This window comes from Erithacus rubecula, assembly GCF_903797595.1.
Source record: "Erithacus rubecula genome assembly, chromosome: 1".
In the NCBI taxonomy this organism is placed as follows: domain Eukaryota; kingdom Metazoa; phylum Chordata; class Aves; order Passeriformes; family Muscicapidae; genus Erithacus; species Erithacus rubecula.
Genome location: NC_136658.1, coordinates 633,189 through 649,553, shown reverse-complemented (window position 1 = coordinate 649,553; position 16,365 = coordinate 633,189). Strand labels below are relative to the sequence as shown.

Genomic DNA, 16,365 nt, shown 5'->3' with positions numbered 1-16,365 from the left:
AAGAATTAAAAGGGTTTTAGTTTTTTAAACATCCCTTATGTAACCTCCAAAATATATTTTAAGCAGAAGTCTTCCTTTTTTTTTTTTTTTTTCCTTTTTCTTTAAAAAAGGAGCTTGTCCTGCTATTTCAGCGCAAATCTTTGGTGGGAGGTTTGTGCCTCTTGTGACTCTGTGGAATTGCTGTTGCTCTCCCTTTCTTGGCTGTGGGAATTCCCATTGGAGCTAGCTTGAATGCTGGGGGAATTTGGGCTGTGTTTCATGTCACATCTTTGCTGGGCTACAGAGGAGACTGTCCTTCCCACTGTTCAATTCCTCCTCCACAGGCAAAGAGATCAGGACTAACCCCAAATTAAATCAAGGAGGGCTTGTGTGAGCATCCCACTGACAGGAGAAGCTTTTGGCTTCTTCCCTGGGAAAGCAGCCTGGCTTTGGGGCTGCTGCCTGAGAGAGGCTCCAAAAATCTCCTCCTGCTGTTTAAACAGTATATAAAATACAATAAACCCGCATTTTCCCCTTTGGGGTTTAGTTTGAGCTTTTGATATGACAGTGTCACAAACTGGGGAGGAAATCCATGAATAAATAAATATGTCAAAGCTCCCAAAAAACCCACCGCCTCTGAACATTCCACTGCAAAAGTATTTGACTTTAGTGGCTCGTTTTGAGCCTTGGCTTCTGAGCCCCTTTCCAATCAGATGTATTGCTGAAACCAGCCTGCAGTAACTGGGGAGTTCTGCTGCTGACTTGCTGGCTGTGAGAGGGAATCCCTTTTTTCCTCACTGCAAATGGATTGCCATCAGGTCGCTTCTCCTTTTTCTGGAATAAGGTTTGCTTCAAAAGTCTTGAAGTATAAATTCTCTGTCTGATTTTTGCCTTGAATGGGCAGCACTGCTAAAAAATTAATGGAGTGCAATAGGCTGGATGATGATTTCGCCTCTGATGTGAAGGAATTTTATATTCTTCTTTTATTTTTAATTGCCTGGTGCACTTTCTTCTTAACTATCTATATATCTACCTCATTTTTCTTTTTTCCTGTGCATGCAGTTCCCTGGGATCCTGGTGATCATCGCATGTGGATTTTTCCAGGGAGAAAACAGGACGGGGCAGAGACAGATTTGACTCTGGAGCAGTGTTTTATGTCACTTTGCAGCAGTGTTTATTTCCCCTGGGCAAAACCAAATGGTGAATACCTTGTAGAGATTGCAAGGAAACATTAATTACTGTGGCATATTCTCCTCTTTGGCTCAACTCGTGCCATTTTAAAAGCGTTTTCCATAGCTTGGATTTGTTTGTGTGGGAAGTCAGTTACATAATTAAAGCAAATTCTCTTCTATGATTCTGTTTTTCAGCCAAATGTTTTCCCTTAAATTAGTACTGTCTGTAGCTGGGTAAAAATGAGGAGTGTCTTTGTCAAACTTTTTATCTCCTTTGAAGCTTTTTTCATGCACTCTTCCTAATGGGGCATTTTCCAATAATATTCTTTGTAATGGTTTTGTGGTCATTGTCTGCTCTGGCTCGAAGAGGCTCATTAGGAAGCAAAGCCCTTGATGCCCAGCTCAGGAGTGGTATTTATGATGTGTGAGGTGGGGTTTGCAGAAGGTGTTTCTGCTGTTTGGGCCCTGCTGTGAATGGGAGCTGTTCTGATGAGGAAATTGCCGTTTTCCTGCCTGCCCCTCTGCAGGTTTGGTGCTGCTGGGATGTGTCTGGGATTTGGGCTGTCAGAGCACTGGTGGCTTTTCCCTGTGGAGAGCCTGAGCCAGTGCTGGGGGCAGGATGAGGATGGCAGCATTCAGATCCAGCAGGGAGCTCGGGGGGCTCTGAGCTCACGGTTGGGATTATCTGGCATGCAGTGAAACAGCAAATTGCAAACAAAACCCGGGAGCTGGGCATGGGGCTCCCTGCTCACCCCTCCCGGAGCTGTGTGGGGTGTGTGGCAGTGTCTGGAAGCAGCCCCATGGGTTTGTGTGATGGGAAGGGGAGGCAGGATGTGTTTTGCAGGAGTGGGGTCTGATTTAAGCCTGGCTTCACAGAACAGAGGTTTGCAGAACGAGCTGTGCTGCGAGGGAGTGTGGGAGCATCTCTCTTCTGAAATGCCTTTTGCCTGGCTGCCTGGGACATGGTGTGACTCTGGAGCTGTTCAGGAAGGGGTCTGCCTGCAAAATCACAGCAGAGCTGCCTTTGGAGGGGCCCTTGGCTGCCCTGAGTGTGTGAATTGGGAGCAGCACCTCAGCCCACTGCTCACCTTCTCTTGTTATTTTGTCCTGACTCGGTGCTGCCATCTCTGAACCACGGAGTCATTTATGTTGGAAAGGACCTCCATGATCATCACATCCAGCCTGTGACTGATCCCCTCCTTGTCACCAGCCCAGAGCACTCGGTGCCACCTCCAGGGATGGGCACTCCAAACCTCCCTGGGCAGCCCCTGCCAAGCCCTGAGCACCCTTTCCATGGGGAAATTCCTGCTGGTTCCACCCTGAGCCTGCCCTGGCCCAGCCTGAGCCATTCCCTCTCCTCCTGTTCCCTGGAGCACAGCCTGATCCCCCCGGTTGTCTCCTCCTGTCAGGGAGCTGTGCAGAGCCACAAGAGCCCCCTGAGCCTCCTTTTCTCCAGGCTGAGCCCCTTTCCAGCTCCCTCAGCCTCTCCTCCTCAGACTTAACCCTCTGGACCCTTCACCAGCTTTGTTGTCCTTCCCTGGACTCAGTGTGAGCTGGTTCTTTAAAACTGTCATTGGTTCCAACTGGAATCCAAGAGTTTGTTCAGCTCCACTGTGGTCACTGCTGGAGCCTGGAGGTGCAGACACACAGAGGTGATCTCCCTTGGGCTGGCACTGAAATACCAACTGCACTTGGGGCATCTGCTGGGCTCTTACACTCGTGGTGTGTAGATACAGCCCTTGGGTTGATTTGTGAAGCCTCAGCCTCTGTGGGGCTGAAAGCATCAGCAGCTGGAATAGCCTGAACTGGAAGGGAGAGTGGAACTATGTGTTCTGTCTGCTGGATATATTGCAGGGAACAAGCTGTGGGTGCTCCCTGCCTGTTCCTCTGGAGATGCAGTTCTTTTGGGGCTCTGCTGTGTCTCTGAGTGTGTGTGAGCGTGCCTGCAGGCGCTTTGTGAGTGCTCACCTCTGACTGTGTTCATGGAACTCAGGAGCCCCTCAGGAGCTGAAGACATTAATCACAGCAGCCTGGAGAGGTGGATCCCTCTGGGAAAGCCTCATCCCTGGTGTGTCAGGGCAGCAGGGGCTCACCAGGTGGCTGGAGTCACACAGACAGCGGGTTCGTGGCCATGGCGCGTGGGGAGGAGGGACCAGACGGAGCAGTTCTTCTTGTTCCTGCTATCCACATTCTCCATCTCTCCAGAGCCTGCTTTTCCAGCACCAAACATGCCTGTGCTGTTCCTTGGCACGGTGGGTTTGCCTTGCCAAGTGAGGGCTGATCCCAAAAGGCTCCTGTGGGGTGCAGAAAGGAGCCTTCTCCTGCTTCCTCTGTAAGCAAACTTGGCACAGGCAGCCACTCAGCCCTCACTAAGGATTCTTGGGGGGAATCTTACCCTGAAACTTCCCTGTACTGGGTGCATCACTATTTTTGGCTGCCCAGAACCAGAAAGGTCACCTACATGAACCTTTTATTCTTTGCAGAATTCCAACATGGCCATTACCCTTTCTGCAATCTGCCCGCCCTGCTGAGCATGGCAGTGTGTGGGACACGTCTGTTTCCTGGTCCCTTTGAGTAATTGTGTACAGACCATCTTCTCACCCTAAAAACCCCTTGGCAATTGGGAAAACCGGGAGCTGACTATAAGGGAAAAAAGATCCTCACTCTTGTATTGAATTCCAGTACTGAGTGCATCCCTGGACTATCAGGGATGGGGAGGAGTTACCTTTGGAACTACCATGGAATCATCCCCACCACCCATTCAGGTGCTCCTTTTGTGGTTGAAATGAGAAGCAAAATGACTTCTCAGAATCTTTCCCTGGTGAATTCGGGAGCAAACATGGGTGGCCATGGGTTGTCACAGCCGTGGTGGCACAGCTGGGGTCAGGGGTGGTGTTGAGCTGCAGTTTGCTCATAGCATTGAGTTTGCTCTTCCCATTCATTTTGTTAATCCCATTCCCAGCCCCTCCAGTGAATTCTGCCCCATGTTCAGTGCAGTTTATCTGTTTTCCTGTATGTTCTCTCTTCCCTGGCAGCCTGATCCCATAGGAAAGGTGAGGTTGCATGCACATGAGGAGCAGTGGCTCCTTTGTTCTGCAACAGCTTGTTTGCCAGCAGAGGAGCCAAGTGACAAAAGGCATGCTGGGGTTTTTACTGTCCTGAAAATGTGATCCTAATGGGGATTATTGACAGCTGAGCTGAGGGGCACCTGAGTTTTGGGGTTAATTTGGAACTTAAGACATAAAGGTCTTTTGTGACTGGCCCTGAGCAGCCTTTTAAAGATGCTGAAATTTGTGTTTTGAGCTAATGTATGATTCCTCAACATGCCAGCCAGCCAGCCCCCATCCCCCATGTGCTCCTGATCTGTGCAGAGCTGTCGCTGCCATCCAGGTTTTCCTGTGCTATCTCCTTCTGCACTGTAAATGGTAATTTAATTTCCACATTTACAGGCCTTAGTTAATTATGAATAAAGTCATTTGTATGAATTTTAGAGCTGAGGGGTGGTGGATTAATGGCTCTTTGGGAACGGGAGGCCTCTCCAGCAGAAGGGATCCAGCACAGGAGTGGCTGAGCCAGCTCTGCCCCTTGTGTCCCATGTGAGACAGAAGCACCTCTGCTGTCTGTCTGTCCGTGTGCAGACACAGTGTCCTGCTCTCCCCACTCATCCTTCGAGGCTGGGGAAGGCAGAGGGCAGGTTTTGTGCTCCAGGCACTTCCCAGCCCACAGGGGTTTGTTTTCTTTCCTTGGAAGCTGTGCCGGAGCGAGCGGCGAGCGCTGCTGCTCCCAAGTTTTGCTTGGCAGAGTTTCCTGCTCTGGGCTGTCTCCAGCCCTTCCTCTGCAGCACCGCTGCAAAGGCTGCTGCTTAATTCCCCAAGCCCCTGCTTTAGTGTCTGGCTGCTGTGCTGGGAGTGTTTGTCTGGGGCTCCCAGTCCCGCTGGGCCCTGCTTTGGGACGGGCTCGAGGTCGTGCAAGGTCTGTCTGGAGGGCAGATTGCCATCAGCCAGATCCAGGATTTTTCATGAAATAACGCTTAACTCCCTGGGGTCAGCTGGAGGTGATGGGATCGTGTTGCCTGCAGTGGCTGACAGGGCAGTGACAGAGTTTTGTGCTGCACAGCTCTTGGTTTTATTCCCACCGAGTTCCCTGGACCTGCCTGGCCCTGGGAGCAGCAGCAAAGGCAAGCAGGGCTAGGGTTGTCATTCCTTTATAACACACTATCAAAAAACAGCCAAACACAAGTGCTCAGATTACTCACAGGGCCCTCTGGTTTTGGGTGGCTTCTTCCTGCTTAATCATTTCTTTTCCAAGCTAATGATTTCGTAGCAGTCTCTTGATCCTTATACCTCTCTGCATTTTGTTTGCTTGTTGTCCCTGGCTATCGTCCTGCTGTCCAGATCTTTCTCCCCATGTTTACAAAACTGTGCTTTAAGCCATGCCTGCTATGCTCATAAAACATTGGTGGTGTAGCACAGGCTGCTTTTGGTGAGAAGATGATTTATGACAGAAAAATAGAGGCACGAGCTGGAAGCCTTTGCAGTCTGGGTGTATGTACCCAATAATTTATGGAATCAGAGGATCACAGACTGGTTTGGGATGGAAGGGATCTTAAAAACCATCTGGTTCCACCCTGCTGCCTTGGGCAGGAGCAGCTTCCACTAGCCCAGGTTGCTCTGAGACCTGTCCTTGGCTTGGACATCTTAGGTTGTGCTTAAGTTTTCTTGAATGTCTCAAGACAAACTTAAACAAACTCCCAAACTCCAAATAGGCATCATTGTATTGAACTGGTAACAGTTCATGCAAACAAGGAGGTGTTCAGCTACTGGAGTTCCCACTCTGGCACATGGCCACAGCCTCCTACTCAAGTGCTCAGCTGCTTTGGGAACCTGATCCCAGAGGTCTGATTTACACTGGTTACACCAGTAACTCCAGCTGTGCCCAGAACCACACCATGAGGTTGTATTTAAAAGAAGAAAAGGCAGAAAAAGCAGAACCTTGCAAATCCTGATTTTTTAGGTTTTTTTTCAGTTCCTCCTTAACAGTTCATGTAGTTTCTTGGTCTTTCTTTGTGAATCTGCAGCATTTTAACCACTGTTTCTGTGGGATATGAATGGTGTTTCTATAGCTAATCATGATACACCACAGTGGCTGTTCATGAGAGGGAGCAGCAGGAGGAGATTGCCCTGAGATTACAGAACACAGCAGGTGTTAGAATGTTCTCCAAAGATAGGAGAGAGAGAACTGTGGCTGTTCCCTTATGTCCCACTCAGCTTAGTTTGCCAGAAGGGTAAAAGTCTTGGAGCTTGGAGGATTCTTGAGTCCATCCTACAAATCCAAAGGATCCTGGTGGGCGTGAGAGCCCCAGGCTGTGGAAGGGAGCAGCAGCAGAAGGAATTTGGGCACAGCTGGGAGCTGGCAGGGCATGGGTGAGCTGGGAAGGGAGGGCTGAAGGGTGGCATGGGCACAGAAACATGGGCTGGACAATTTCTGCCCTCACCTGGGGAATTCTACCTGATTATTTCTAATGACTGGTCTCTGGAAGTGCCTGCCCTCATTCCCATCAGGGAGGTGTGGGAGCCCCAGGGCTGCTCTGAGGGGCTTGCAGAGGTCCCAGGGTGTTATCACTGAGCGGTTTTTGGGTATGAGGTAGAGGTGTGGGTGATTCAGGATCCGTCCCCATTAGTCTCAGCCCTCGCTCTGTCGACTTTTGGCCATTTCTTAACCAGCTTTAAAAAGTATCTGGAGCAAAAAAGGGTCTCTTAGCAACCAGGGCGGCCAGAGAATGGGTCAGTGATTAACAATTATGTATAATCAAGGTTAAAAATGCAGGGCAGTCTGCACCATCAGCTGGAATGTTTCAGTGCTCCAGCAGGATTGATGGTGGTGGGGAGGAAATTTATCCCAGCTGTAGTTCTGACCTCATGAACACAACGACTCAAGACTTGAAACCAGACTGAAGTGTCTTTTCTTTACCCATATCTTGCAAAAAAAAAAGCATTAAATAACCTTTGGATGAGTAACATAGGCATGGTCTGTGTTTGACATGTGTTTTTTCCCAAGGCTCTGGGCCTTCCCCTGGCCGTGTGACTTTGCAAACAAACAGAAATAGATTTGCATGGGAGTGTGGAAAATGTGGAGTCTAGCTGTAGAGCAGAAACCAGGAAGGACATTGGGTTTCTGCTTCTGGTCACCTGTGTGAAGCTTGATGGGCTGTTCCTGAAGCAAACCAATGACAAATGCCATGAAAGCTTGATGAATATATTTTTCTGACTCTTACTTGGCAAAGTGATTCTTTTCCCAAGTCCTTGGTGATGCGTTGATTTCTGGATGAAGAGGCCCCTGGCAGCTTTTCCTCCTTGCACAGAGTAGAAAAGGCAGTGTCTGGGTTGTGATTTCATTTACCCCCATAAAGGTCCCAGCCCTCCCCGTTGCTGCAGGAACATCCAGTGAGAATATCAATCACTAGAACAGCACTGCATCTGTTGGATGTGATACCAGGGTTGCTTTGCCAAGTCATTTACTTTCATTGTCTAATCAATTCCTCAAGTCTCTTGCCTATTTGCCTCTTTGTTTAATTAACCCTCTTTTCAGCCTTCCCCCCAAGTCACCATCCTTCTCTTGAAGGTGAGGATCAGCTGGCAGTGGAGCAGTGCATTCCAGGAGCCCTGGCTGCAGGTGATTTATACTCCTCAGGACTAATCTTCCATCACTGTCCAAAGCTGACAATGTCACAGAGGCAGCTCTCTTCCTTCCCTCCCCTGGCCATCTTTCCCCCTTCCCTGCTTCCACTCAATTCCCTGCCAGCTAAAATAATGCATGTTTTAAAGATCCCTTTCCAGCTGGCATTACTCATCACCTTCCTCACCTCCCACCACTGGTCCAGGAGAAAAATCATCTTAATGCCCCTTCCCACAAGAGTCAAGTGATGTCTTAATGAATGCTTTTCTTGCTTGGTTTTGGTCATTAAACACTCTCTGCCATTGTTGGCTCTTTATGGCTTCAGCCTAAGTGGTAAAATCCATATGTGAGACTTTGCAGAGGCTTTTAGGTGTCATTAGGGATCATTAATATGCAGAGCAATGCCAGGCAGCAGAGGCTGCTGGGGCAGGAAATATCCATCATCTGCTGCAGGATAGCTCTAGGTCAGCAGGATTCAGGTACAGGGGCTGGATTTGGGCAAGGATTGCTCATTAGTGAATCAGGAGAGTGTGGGGTAGGATGGGGAGGGAAAAAGCAGCCTTGACCAGCTTTGGGATGCATTCCATCCTCGTTCTGCAGTGTTGGTCTGGAGCATCTTTTGGATCCTGTAGCTCTTGCATTCACTCCAATGACTCCTCACTACAGAGAGGCCATGCCCAAACTTGATAGCTTGGACTGCATTTGTATAAATTGAATTAATACCCAGTTTCAGGCTATCTACTGCCTGCTTCCACAGGCCAAAGGGTTATTTTCCTTACTCCTGCCTTCTTGATTAGCATCTTCATTTCTGCCTTGTGAGCCTTTCCCTGATTTTGCTCATTTGTTTGCCACCAGGGATGGATTTCTCCACCCACCACCCAGGCAGGTGCCTGCAGGGGAAGCCCTGGCACCTTTGTGGTGGCACTCTGATGGCTTTGTGGGTGCTGCAGGGGTGCCTGTGATGCTGTTCTCCTATTTACTGTGGCTGTAGGATGTCTGCCTTGCTTTCCTTGCTCTGCACAGCCTGGGAGTATCAGGGGTGTTTCCTATGGCCTGTCCTGGCTCAGCAAGGAAGGGAGACCAGCTGAGCAAGGATTTATGTATCTCCTCTTTATTTAAAGAGCATTTCTCCACCTTGGAAAGTTCAAAAGATTATTCTCTCCGTGCTGGTTGGTGATACCAGACAGGCTGGAAATGTGAGTGGGTATGTTAATGTTGCTCCTGGCCCTCGTGGCACTCACTCCTGAAAAACAGAAATAGTTTAATGTGCTTGGCCTGGGAGCTTTGATTTGAAATGAACAGTGTCAGCCATGTGAAACAGATGATAAATTACACTGAAAAACGTGTTTTGGTTTCCAGCAGCAGCTCTGGGGTTATGCCACAACTGCAGGAAAAGCAGAGTCATTTCAATTGCAGGTGTTTGCCCTCCTGGCTCCTGCCCTGCTGTGCTGGGCTGCTGAGCCCCCTGAGCTGCTGGGAGCTGTCCCTGCCCATGGCAGGGGCTGGAGCTGCCTGGGCTTAAGGGTCTCTTCCATTTTGGGATTGCAGTCTGTGATTCCATGGTTTTCCCATGGTTGTTTTGGTTGGAGGTGAAGCTGCCTGTGCAGTGACTCCTGCTCCCAAGGGGCACCAGCATGGACATGGCAGGAATTTCTGTGTCATCCCATGGGGCCTTTCCCCAGATGGAATCACAGATTCATTGAGGCTGGAAAAGACCTCCCAGCCCTTGCAGTGCAATCTGTGCCCCATACCCACCTTGTCCCCAGCCCAGATGTGCCACATGCAGGAGTTCCTTGGACACCTCCAGGGATGGGCACTCCAAACCTCCCTGGATGCCCCTGAGCACCCTTTCCATGGAGAAATTCCTGCTGCTGTCCACCCTGAGCCTCCCCTGGCCCAGCCTGGGGCTGTTCCCTGGAGCAGAGCCTGATCCCCCTGGCAGGGAGCTGTGCAGAGCCACAAGGTCCCCCTGAGCCTCCTTTTCTCCAGGCTGAGCCCCTTCCCAGCTCCCTCAGCCTCTCCTGCTTTCTGGGATAATTTTTCCTGTTGCTGGTTGCTTTATGTGCTCATTAAAAGCAATGGGAATTTGTGGGTAAAAGGGAAGATAGCAAATGTAACCCAGTGTAAGCTCTAATGTGTTTGTAGATAAAAACCAACCTGACATGTTTCTGTGCTGGAGATTTATAATCTAATCATTCCTTCACTTGCTCAGCAGGGACTGGAGCAGCATGTAGTTATTTACATATAGGGAACATTAAACAGCCACCTCTTTAAACCATATGTGAACATAAAATCCTACAACCACTGCTGAGTAATGGGTATCTTTGAGAGATAAGGAAAATAGAGCAGAAATGAGCAGGATGAAAAGGTGTCACTGCAAGGAGCAGCTGTGCCAGGGGCATACTCTGTCCCTGTGCATCCCTGTCCTCCTGAGTGAGCCCTGGCTGGCTCTGGCAGTGGCCCTGCAGGGATCAGGGTGAGTTTGGGCAGTGCTGGGGCTCACTCTGTGCTGGTGCTGTCTGACACAGCCCCCTGGGCTTGGCCACCTGGGCTTGGCCACTGGCAGCTCCCCTGGCTCCTGCCAGCCCTGCAGCTCCAGGCTCTGCTTTGGGTCTCTGACCTGGGGGCTTGGCAGAGGGACTGGGGAATGGAAGTGGCTTTTCCTTGCTCCTTTTTCAGGGGAAAAATGCATGGAGAAATCACTGCTCTCTGTACAAATCCTCTTGTGCATCGCATCTCTCTCATACAAGTCCTAAAATATCACATTTTAATGTGTTCTTTCTGTGGGTGGCTTAGTTTCTTGGAATGGACTCTCCTGCACTTTTCCATTTCTTTTGCTGATCATGAACAGGAGCTTGAGAACAATTTTCTGGCACATCCCCAGGTGGGTGCAGCTCCACCCTGCAGAAGGCAGGTTTGGTGGGAGGTGTCAGTTGTGCCTCACATGGATTTATCCCTTCCTGGTCAATCTCCTTCTTGCTGGGCTCCTCTGGGGCTGGTGGTGAGCCTGAGAACAGCAGCTTCTGGGGGGATTTAGGATAAAAGGAGAAGTCAACTGCTGTGATACAGGGGGATGAGTCAGTGAGTTTCTATCACAGAAATAAAACAGTTTCCTACTTGTAAAACACTCTTTTGATGGTATTTTGACAAAATACTCTTCTTTGTATCTCTCATCTTTTAACCCTCTGCATTCCTGGGCCCTGAAAGGAAGGTGATAAAAAACATGGAAAGTGGGAGCCTTAAGCAATGTTTTGTTCTTAAATCCCCACCATTTTTAAGTACTATTTTAGAAATCTCTACTGTATTTTAAATTAGTTTGTCAGAGTATAATTACCACGAATGAGGTAAGAAACTCATTTAAACTGTAGTGGAGAATGCAATTTTCAGAAATCAGTGGAAATTGTAATTGGAGTCATTAAGTGCCGACTTCGGTAATTAAGAGTTGAGTTTTGACATTTTGGGCTCTGTTGCTAATTGTCCGTGGAGAGGGTACAAAAATGTTGTGTTTGCTGAGGATTGTGCAGGGGTTGGTTGGGAGCCTGGCAGATTTCACCTGTGCCTCCTCTTCATTAGTGCCACGGGACACAGAGGAAAGAATCCCTCTGGGCAAGAGTCAGGAGGAGTTTCTGAGCAAGGGGTTGATGCCCAGCTCTTCAGCCTGACATGCTTTCCAGCCTGGGTCTGGGCTTGTAAATCCATCTTGAGGAAACATCTGGATCTCCCTGTGGAGTGAAAGTGCTGATAAAGTTATTCATGAAAGGAGTCAGTGCTGGAAGTGCATCCTTGTCACTCCTTGTTTGCAGAATTATCTCTGTGAAGTCAGGATGTTCTGCAGTTTTAACTCCTGCAGCTCAAGCAAGATGCTTTTGTTATAATAATGGAGAAACCATGAAACCCTTGACATGCTGGTAGTTATCATCAGCTAGGACAAGCCTTATATTTACTTTCCTATTAAGAATTCTAATTTTCCAGAGCAATGGTGTTTCTAAGGCTTTTTTCTTTAATTTTATTGTTTTCCCAACACCCAGATGATGCTGTCTGGGCTTTCAGCATGGGAGCTGAGGTTGTGGTTTGCTGCTTTTGAGCTTTTACACCAACAAATCCACTGGTGGCTGCAGTCTCTTGCTCTGGGTCTGAGCCTGTCATGCCCTCCTGTCTCAGCAGAAGCCAGCTAGAAGGTTTCCTAAAACATCTTTTTAGCTCTTCGGCCACACTCATTTCTTAGGGATGCTCATTTCTTAGCATCTGTGACTAAGACATGGAAAACCACTGGCAGTTAAACCCTTGTCTTACCCAGAAATCCCCTTTTTGCCATGGTGGGGTTTTTCCCAAATTGCACTTTCCCTCTCTTCCTGAGACTCTGACCTTTAAAGCTTGGTGGATGCTTTCTGCTGGACTTGTTCATGTTTGTGTTTGATGTGAGGCATCCTTTGGATGGATATTCTTTGGAGGGGGGCACCTGGTGGGATGGACAGAAGGGAACCCTGAGGGAGGGCTCCCAGGAGCAGCTGTGCTCAGCAGGAATGATCACAGAGAGTCTGGAATATCTGGAGCTGGGATGGACTCGGGAGGATCATCGGGTCCCTCCCCATGCCCCATTGCAGCCAGTGGTTCCTGGGCACTGCACTCCCAGAACAGCTGGCAGTGGCTGCATGCTGTGTGACAGGAGCAGGCTGCAGCCCCATTCCAGGCTTTCCTGAGCAGGCTGGATAGGCAGGGCTGTCTCTCATGCCTGGGCTCTGGGCAGCTCCTTTTGGGGCTCCAGGCTGGGCTTTCCCAGCTGAGCTGCAGCTGCAGGCTGGGGCAGTGATGAGGACACACTCTGCTTTGGGCAGAGTTCTCTTCCTGCTCCTTCTCCCCTCCTTCTCCTTTAACTGGATTACTGGGTCACTCCACTCGGCAGGACTGGTCCTGGAGGCTCTGCAGCTCTGAGCTGATGTGGGCTGGCAGCCTGCTGGTCCCAGTGGTCCCTTGGGCATCTCCCTCCAAACCCCAGGGTGGTGGATGCTCCCTCCATTTCACCTGGCTCTGGCTGCAGGGGGGAACAATTCCAGATGTCTTTGTGTGGAAGCCTCTGGGTGGGACTGGCTCTTCTGGGGAGCACATGGGAAGGAAAGCCCTGAGTGCAGCTCAGATATTTGCCTGTGAGCAGCTCTCTCTGCAGCATGAGCTCTGTGCCTCAAACAAAGCAGCTCCTTGCAGTTCCCATGGCAAGCTCTCCTTCCAGCTGGGCCTTGCACCAGTGCTGTGTTTGCTTCTGCTCCCTGAGCATCCTCCTGTGTGTCCCCTCCTCTCCAGACCCTGCTGCCACCCAGAAACCAAGTGGAGAAACTGTGAGGGCTGAAATCTGTTGCCAGTGGGACTGCCCAGAGGAAAAGCAGCCCCTCTGCTCTCCAGGGATCTCTGCAGACAGCACCATCAAGGCTCCATCCCTCCAGAGCTGCTGTGTCCTCCTAGGAGCTGTTGGACCTCTGGAAAACAAGAGGTCTTGCCAAAGTGGGTACAAATGATATGTCAGACCATGACTCCTTTCTTCTATTCTATTTTTTTTATTCTTCAGTGACTGAGGTGTTTTCAAGAAAGAAAAAAATTAAGGCTTTGCTACTTCTGGGACAAAACCTCTGTGCTATCCTTCCTCTTAGGTTTTTATAGATTAAATGTGTGGGTGTCTGTTGTGGCATCATGTGTGTCCCACCACACGTCCCTCCCTTGTCTCTGCCTCTTTAGTCATGAGGATTCAAGTCTCACATGCTTAAAATTTGTCACATGGACCCAGCATAAGCTAAAATAAAAACAGTAAAAAAAGCCCTCAGAACCCCAGGTGTGATGCAGACCTCATGGTTTGGGTGCCTGGAGCTTGGCCACACCGTATTTCCAGGGATTATTTGCAAGCAGGGGTTTCTCCAGTGTGTTCCTGAGCCCTGGCCAGTGCTGGCCTTGCCCTCCCCTGGAGGATTTGGGATTTGGGATTGATTCTCCTTGCCCTGGCCCTGTCTGAGAGGAGCTTCTTTCTCGTGCCCCCATTCCCCTGCTGCCTGGTTTTCCTCCAGGGTTTCCCTCCCTACCAAGCTGCCAGTGTAGAACTAAGACATGGAAATTCCATAGTGTAGCCATTAATCAGCCCTCCCTGAGAGTTTCCAGCTGCAAATTGCCAGCACTGACAGATGTGGGCTGCTCAATCTGAGCTGATCCTACCAGGAGGGCATGGTGGGTTATGGCTGGGTGCTCACTGTGTCCTCTTGTGGTACAGCACTCTGATTACTCAACTCAGAGTTTACAGTTAGTACTTAAATGCCTTTTTTTACTATTTCCTTCTTCCCCCTCCTGTGCTTGAGTGAAACTGGACTAGGGAAGGGATTCTGTCATGGTGGGATGGCCAGTGCAGGTTTCCAGGCTTTGGCTCAGTCCCTGCAGTGTCTGAGCAGGGGCAGTAAATTCCTGCCTGAATTTGGTGAATTTGGCCTGAATTCCTGCTATGGGGCAATGAACACACAGAATACAGAATCAGAGTCACAGAACCCTTTGGGAGAGAAGGGGCCTTAAAGTTCATCCCAGCCCAGCCATGGCAGGGACACCTTCCAGTGTCCCAGCTGCTCCAAGCCCCATCCAGCCTGGCCTTGGGCACTTACAGGGATCCAGGGGCAGCCACAGCTGCTCTGGGCACCTGTGCCAGGCACTCAGCACCCTCAAAGGGAACAATTCCTTTCCAATATCCCATCCACCCTGCCCTCTGGCAGTGGGAAGCCATTTCCCCTTCTCCTGTCACTCCAGGCCCTTTTAAACAGTCTCTCTCCATCTTTCCTGCAGCTCCTTCAGGTCCTGGAGAGTTGCCATTAGGTCACCCCAAAGCTTTCTCTTCTGCAGGCTGAAGAGAATTCAGCTAATTCTGCCAGATTTGTAAAGGATGTAGGAAAAAAAAAGAAGAGGAATTTTCCCTTTAACAATGCCTGGTTGCACAGAAACAGGATTTCTTGCCCTCTGGCATCCTCAAGTCGGGAGGTCAGGGTTTGGGGAGGGGGGATTGGTGCAGGCTGACCCCCTGGTGTGACCTGTGGAGCACAGTGCCACAAAGCAGGGCTGTTCTGGGGGGAGCAGGCAGCCAAGCCTGATTAAAATGTTCCAGGGAGTGGGGGATGAGGGGGAGACTAAGAGCATTTCCTTCCTGAGGTTTTTGGGAGACACTTAAGGGAGCACCCTGGGATGAGTAAGGGCAAAGGCAGACTGCAAAAAGCACTCAGGGAACTTGTCTGGGGACTTGGGCTGTGCTGTGAAAGCTGGGCTTTGCCCTAAGAAATGGCAATAAAAGCCAACAAGCCCAAAGAGCCAGGTGAGTTTAGAAACAGCCCAGGGAGTGGGGCTGGAAACAGAAGTGCAGCAGCTCAGGCTGGCCCTCCCTCAGCTGCAGGGCACCTGGGCAGGGTGAGCCAGGCTCCTGGTGCCTCAGGCTCTGGGCTTCTCCCCTCCCTGCCACACCTGCAGGGCTCCAGGGCTGGCGTGTGGCCCTGCTGTCCCTCTGTCCCCTGGTGGGACAGAGCTCTGGGCAGCCCTGGAGCATGGAGCAGGTCCTTGTCAGCTTGGAGGAGCTGGGTCCTGGCAGCTGCACTGCCTGGCACGGCTCAGTGGCTGCTGCAAAGGGACCTGTCATCCTGGTGACCTGGGACATGAAGCAAGCAGCCTGTTCATGTCCAGCTGTGATGCTGAACGTGGTTCCTTTGCTCCCCTCTTCCATCTCCTCTGCAGCACCAAGCTGCACAGTGAAAGCTGATGCCAGAATTCCTCTTTGCCAGGCTGCTGCAGGCAGCTGTTCCTGTGAGCTTTGTTTATATAGACCTGAGGCAGATTAAAGCACCTTTTAAACTCAGGCTTGTCAGGAGCTGGGTATTTATCACCCAGAGTATCTCTGACCTCCTGGTCCCTTCCATCCTCCTCCCCACGAGCTTCCTGCTGCTCCAGGAAACTTCTCACCACTTCAGCATCCTAGTCATGCTGCAGGCACCTTCCTTCCCAGTATTTATTGCCCTGTATTTGCCCTCATGGGAAGGGCAGAAGGGAATCAGAATCATTAAAGTTGGAAGAGACCTTCAAGGATCTCTGTCAAAAAAGGCTGGGTCTCCTGTGAAATCATGGGGGATTTCACTTGGGTTAGAGCATGTCTTTCTCTTCAGTCTTTTCTCTACAAGGGTGTTGTCCTATGACCAAATTCTCTGCTGAAGTTATTTTTAAAAAGCCCTAAATTGTGGTAAGTGGATATGTTCCTGTACAAGTATCACATGGACATATATATATAGGTAGCAATTTATAATGGCATCTTAGGATCTTAGGAAGTGACTGGTTTACTTTTGTGCCAGTGTTTTTGCCTGTGTGGAGTGGGAGTCCTTGCTGACACGTGCTGGAGTCCTTCTCCTGCCCTTCAGCTGGTGATGATTTAAATAAAAAGCACTTTCTTTAGGAGTGTGTCAGAGGAGTTCTGTATTGAAAAGCTGTTTGCTTGCTTAAGTCCACGTGCACATATGTTTTTCTCTTTATGTTCTTAGGTTTC

At 49.9% G+C, this 16,365-nt stretch overlaps 1 protein-coding gene across 1 annotated transcript in view; it reads left to right on the top strand.

Moving 5' to 3' along the window:
* The window catches only part of TIAM1 (TIAM Rac1 associated GEF 1), a 143,066-nt gene that overhangs the window by 12,900 nt on the left and 113,801 nt on the right, over positions 1-16,365 (top strand). The window contains exon 2 of the mRNA XM_079321266.1: positions 13,125-13,322. The gene's annotated coding sequence lies outside the window, so the exon portion shown is untranslated. The remainder of the gene's footprint in view (positions 1-13,124; positions 13,323-16,365) is intronic.